Source organism: Oryctolagus cuniculus, chromosome 13 (assembly GCF_964237555.1).
Source record: "Oryctolagus cuniculus chromosome 13, mOryCun1.1, whole genome shotgun sequence".
Classification (NCBI taxonomy): domain Eukaryota; kingdom Metazoa; phylum Chordata; class Mammalia; order Lagomorpha; family Leporidae; genus Oryctolagus; species Oryctolagus cuniculus.
In genome coordinates, this window is record NC_091444.1 from 56,669,899 (window position 1) to 56,675,898 (window position 6,000).

At 35.8% G+C, this 6,000-nt stretch overlaps 1 protein-coding gene across 1 annotated transcript in view; it reads left to right on the top strand.

Moving 5' to 3' along the window:
• RGS7 (regulator of G protein signaling 7) overlaps window positions 1–5,277 on the top strand; it is a 495,913-nt gene extending 490,636 nt beyond the window's left edge. The window contains 1 exon segment of the mRNA XM_051821475.2: window positions 4,569–5,277. The gene's annotated coding sequence lies outside the window, so the exon portion shown is untranslated.
• Window positions 5,278–6,000: the final 723 nt, after the last annotated feature.

A 6,000-nucleotide genomic window follows, 5' to 3' on the forward strand; every position in this document is an offset into this window, starting at 1 on the left:
ATTTTACTTACATAAAATTAGATTTTTTTCCATGTTCAACATTAAGTGTATGCTCTCCAAAATGAACTTGTAAGGGAATAGCAAGTGTTACAAAATTTAAAATTTGTAAAAAAGTAAGAGATACTGATAATTCTTGAGTCATATCTATAAGCTCCTTTACAGCCCTCTTCTAAAAATCTGCCCCTTTATTTCTCCTCCATCTGTTCACTGTCCTGAAACTTGGACTGCTGTGTATCACAGGGCAGTAATAAAAAAGTGGGCTTAGTCACCCAAATACGTTTAGCTTCTCTCTACTTCCATTGCAAAGATCTGCAGGAGAGAAATGTGGGAAGCCGCTTCCATCTCCCTAGTGCTGCAAGCCTGCAGACTGGGGTTAAGGGCCTGGCGTTTGGACTCATGTTTACTTCTCTGGGCTCCCTACTGTCAATTTTCCATTACCACTTTAAGACCAAGAGTGATTTTTTGGTATCAGGTAAAATTTATAAATACTGATAGTTCACTAAGAAAAGTAAAAAAAAAAAAGCACAGAGGCTGTTGTTTTTGGTTTGCAATTCTTCCCCTTCCCCTTCCCCCCAAATTATAGCATTCTCTACAAACCTTGGGGATAGGAAGGGAATGGTTTGGTGGAGGTGACGTTTCATTGTGACACATTTCATACTCTCTTCATTGCATGGTCTTGTATTTTAGAATAGGAAGATGCTGTGTATTCACTCAGATGCCAGCTCAAATCTCAGGCTTATTTTGTCCTGAAATTATGTGCTTCTTATTCCACCATGTTGTCCATTATCTAAATATTACATAATCTCATATGATTGAGTTTCTGTTTTGTTCTGATTGTCTGTATTTGTCTTTCTCTATACATTTCTGTTCCCACTTTAGTTTGCCTTAGAATCTGACAAACAATTTAAATCACCTAACATTGGTAGTCATGTGGTTAAAAATTGATATGGATACAAATTAGTGAATTACCATAAGCAATTTGGTTAAAAATGCTATTATGTAGAGTTTTTTGCCCCTTTGTTTTCTAGAGTTAAGATTCAGGACTTAGCTATAAAAATTTCTTATATTTGTCAACTTGAAGAAAACTGATACTACAGCTTCCAAGGAAATACCCTGAACTGGCCGAGATGAAAATTCAGTACATATACCCAATAAAGGAAGGGATCAGTGCTCTAACAGAGGGAGCAACCGATACATGTAGGGTTTACAAAATGGGTTTCTTGTTCACTGGAATAGGGCCCATGTATTTTTTCTTTCCAGTGTGTAAAGAAGGCAGAATGTGCTCATGGTTTGCAAAGAGAACCAAGTGATGTTCACTTTCAAATCTGGATGACCAATTGGGCATCCATTTAACCTTGTGGAGCACTTAAGTTCTTGTTACTGTTGTAGCTAAATCCAATTCCTAATGGTCTCAGCACACAAAGCAAATATTCTTCTTGCCTATTAGATAAATTAATAGAACACAAAAACTTTTAGTGTTTGACTGTGTTAAAAGGTATATGTATGTTTTCCCATTTCCGCTTACTGTATTTGTTGCTGTTGCTGCTGTTGTTGTTGTTGTTGTTGTTGTTATCTCAAAACCCCTGGGTTTACTGTAGCCCTGAATTTCTCTGTGTGCTTCTAAGAAAGCCTGTTTTTAACCATGTTCTAGGACAAGATTGTCCAGATAAACATGTATCGTATCTCATTTTTTATTGATTAGGCCAACTATTAGTAACTCTGAGGATTTGAGGATATTTGAAAATCAAAGATTAAAAAAGCAGAAAGAGAATCGTGGCTTTTTAAAAATTAAATTTACAAAGATAACAACAGTTTCCACAGTTCAAATTTAAAGAGACCTCCAATGGCTTCTTATTTTAATGTAACAGTTTCAGTCGTCTCATAATGATGAACCAAATCACAATAATCTGTAGTTTTAACAGAAACAATTTCCTGTTTTTACACAAATGGCATTAAAAAGAATAAGACCTTTTTTAATGATAAATTATTCAAGTGAAGAACATATGTATGTATATATACACACATATATTTGTATATGTATATATACATATAGAGAGAGAGGGAGAGAGAGAGAGATGCATGCATTTATGTATGTAGCAGACACTAGACACTAAGAAATTATGTAATCTTAAAGTGTGAAAAAGTATTTCTATTACAACACCACTTGATTAATGTATTGCCCAGGTTTGGAGTAGAAAAGTAGTATAATTTTTACTATCAATTTATGAGCCACTTTCTGGTCTTCTCAGAGTGGATAGTAACTTTAAGTTTGAGTGTCCTAATGAAGAAATCATATATTGACAGTATTGATAATAATAATAATAATATAATAAGGTATTAATCAATATAAATGGGATACACAGACTGTTCTAAGAATAGCTTTAGACAATTTACTTTTATCAGTCTTCAGAATAGGCTTTTTAAAAACACCCAATTATCCTCATCTTATGGATAAAACAGGCACAAAATTAAAGGCAGTGTCATAGTTTATTTAGGGCACTATAATAGAATACCACAGAATAAGTGGCTTTAAACAAGAGAACTTCCATTTTCACAAGTCTGGAAAAGAACTGTGTGAGCCCAAGGTGAAGATGCTGCAGATTCTGTCTGGGGAGCACCTGCCTCCTGGTTTGTAGATTACACAGACTCATCATGTTGTCCCATGGTGGAAAGGCCGATCAAGCTCCCTCAAGCCTCTTTTACAAGGCTGCAATCCCATTCATGACCTAATTACCCCCACAAAAAAAGCCCCATCTCCTGACACCTTCACTTTGGTGATTAAGTAGAAGAATTTGAGGGGGACACAAACATTCAGACCTAGTGGGCAGGGAGTGCAAATCTTTCTTAGAATAGAAGAGCTGTCTTTAACAAGCAGCTTTTACTTGAATCATTTTCCTCCTACAAAGTGACGAAGGCACAGCCTAAAGGGAAATGACTTTGTTAAACTTTGGCACCTTATATTACCAGACAGATGCCCAAAGCTGAGTTGTAAACCCTTTCTCACAATTATGAGGAAATGGTCCTTGATTTTCATTGCTACCATTCAAGTCAGCAAATGGGCCCTTATCAACAGTTGTACAGTGTATAAAACAAGTCTGATCATGGAATTATTAATCATTTCTTAAAATTAATCTTATTTTGAGAAATGTAACTCTTGGGATCTAAATGTTTGTGGTCTTCCCTGTGCCACCACCCTGCAAATTTTTACGTTACATTCTAAACTTCCAGGTGATGGTATTAGGCAGTGGGGCTTCTGGGAGATTATTAGATCCTGAGTGTGCAGGCCTCGTGAGTGGGATAAATGCCATTGTAAAATAGGCCTCAGACAGCTCAGCCCCTTCTACTGTGTGAGGACACCAAGAGAATACACCATCTGTGAACTAGGAGGAGAGCCCTCAGAAGATGCCAAGTATTCCAGCATCGTAGTGTTGGACTTTCTGGCTGTCAGACTACAAGAAATAAATTTCCATCATTTATAAGCCAATTGTATGATTTGTTTTTATAGCAGCCCAGGTGAGCCAAGACAATGAAAACAAATGATGAGCTTTCTCCCAGAACTGCCCACCCCTTTAACAAACTCTTAGCCACATTAGGTAGCAAAATAAAAACTATTGCCATGACTGTAATTTGGTCCTAACACATATTTCTCAAAAAATGCATTGCTATTCTTTCATTGTTTTATCCTCTATAAGTAAAAGATCAATTAAATAAGTAGACCATCTATTTTTGTGGAAAATAGAAATTAAGAAATGAAACAGAAACCACCTATCAATAACCTATATTCCAATTAAAAATTTCAGATTTTTTATTGTTCTAGAATACTTGTAATGAACAGAAACAGCATTGACTTTCAAGAATTCCCAAAATGAAATGTGTGGTCTCTATGTTAACACAACTCAAGAAATCAGAATATATTGGATTTTCCTGGGATTAAGGTTCAAAAAAGTCAGGTGGGAGAGACCAGACAAGGTCAACAATTTGAGATAGGAGAAAACAGGCTTTTATCTTTAGTGTATACATCTTTAGGTGGTACATTTTTTCTGTATTAACAAAGTAAGAAAAGGGGCAAACACAATCTTGATTTTCCACAAAGCACACCTCAAAAATGGATTTTCTCTAATTAATTCATGCTTTCCACATTTCTGGATGTTTATAAATGCAACACATCATTGAATAAAAATGCATTCACATTGCTATCTTTCAGAGCAGCTTACTAAATTTTGTTGTTAACATGCTTATAACCAGTTGGGAACCTGGGTGTTGCCTCATTGCTAAGCCTCAATTGAACGTTTATGGACATGTTTTATGATTTGCTAATCTGTGCTGTGAACCCATCAGTCTGTTTGCAGTGGGGAGAAAGAAGGTGGGAGGACTGGGTGGGGGTCATTTTGTTTGATGTGTCAGTGGAGGGAGGGGATGGGGAGGAAGATCGGTCATGACATTGATCTAAGATGTACTTAAAGGGTTCAGATTTGACCCTTGCATAAAAATCAGTGGCAATAAATAGATGCTACTAGGAGATTTTCAGTGATCATACTTTATTTTCTTATTTTATATTTTTTCCTCAGGGGAAATCTCTCACATCAAAGAGATTAACAAGCCTTGTTCAGTCTTACTAAAAGGATCATCTTGTAGCATGGAAGCAGACTGGAGTTGTTGCACATACTTTGTAGCTCCTTGTTGCTACCTGGAGCAGAGGACATTAGACCAAGATGTTGCATGAGCAAAGGACCTGAATCGTTACTTTTCTGTGTGTACATTAAGGCATTGCCATCTCCAAAGGACTCCTCCATCTCAATGCCTCCATTTCGATGTGTTGTCTGCTTTCTTCCTCCTTCTACTAAGCTGGGTCTGTGTCTTTTCTGTTTTAAAGAGTTCAAGTGAAGTAAGACCCTTTTTTTGTTTTTGTTTTGTTTTTGCCTCTCTCTTCTCTTAAAGCTTCTACTAGACACACAGTTCACTGAAATTCAGTCACAAACTGGAAGAATTATAAAAGAAAAAAGTATATATCAATAAGTATACATATGGCTTCACATTTATTAAACAATAAATTAGCACAGAAAGTTTCATTTCACCAATGTAGTCACAGTCACAACAAGCTCATGTCTTTGTCTGTTGTCTGGACATTCTCAGTTAATGTTTCTGGCATTTATTTTTATACCATATTTAAACAAAAAACACCTTTTACTCCAAATGTATTAAAGTTGATTCTTTCTCTGTAAATTTGTGTATGTTTATATTGTTGTTTTATCTTTCATTAAAAGATGCAGAATCTCATTGCTTTTGTAACTTTGACTTCCATAGTAACTGAAACAAAAATGATGAGAATGCATTCACAACCATAGAATTGCAATTTAGGGGACTGCCCTGAAACTTATTTCAAGGTTTCAAGACAAACTTGGACTAACAACCAGGAACAAGCTGAAAGTATTTGGGGTCTAGCCTGGGACCAAGTAGATACTTTTTCTTCCATGAAAATATAACACAAATTGACCTTACACATTTTCAGAGCTGTTTAATGAAGACTATGAACATGTGTGTTGCGCTAATGAATATCTGGGTTAGAATTAGCTTTAGCATGATTTCCCAGCTTAGGTTGGTGCCTCTCACCTCTCTGGTAGTTAAAGATTTCTTTGAAAATGTGATATGTTCACTAATATTTAATGAGTGTTTACCTAGTGCCCACCACTGTCTTACAGTCTTTATATGCTCAAAAAATCCTTACATTTAATCCTCACAGCAGTCCTAAAAATAATTTCTGCAATGTTGAAAAAATTGGAGCATACAGAGATTAAGTAACTTGGTTGAAATCACATAGCCAAGTAGTGAATTGAGGTTATAAGGGAAGAAAGAAATATTGTTCTTCTGTCTTTCTAGACTTCCAGCAGGAGCTCTGTAACAAATGATAGTTTAACACGAGAAAAAAGCATACAGAGTTATTTAATAGAAGTTTTACATCACACAGGAGCCTTCATAAGAAAATGAAGACCTGAAAAAAAT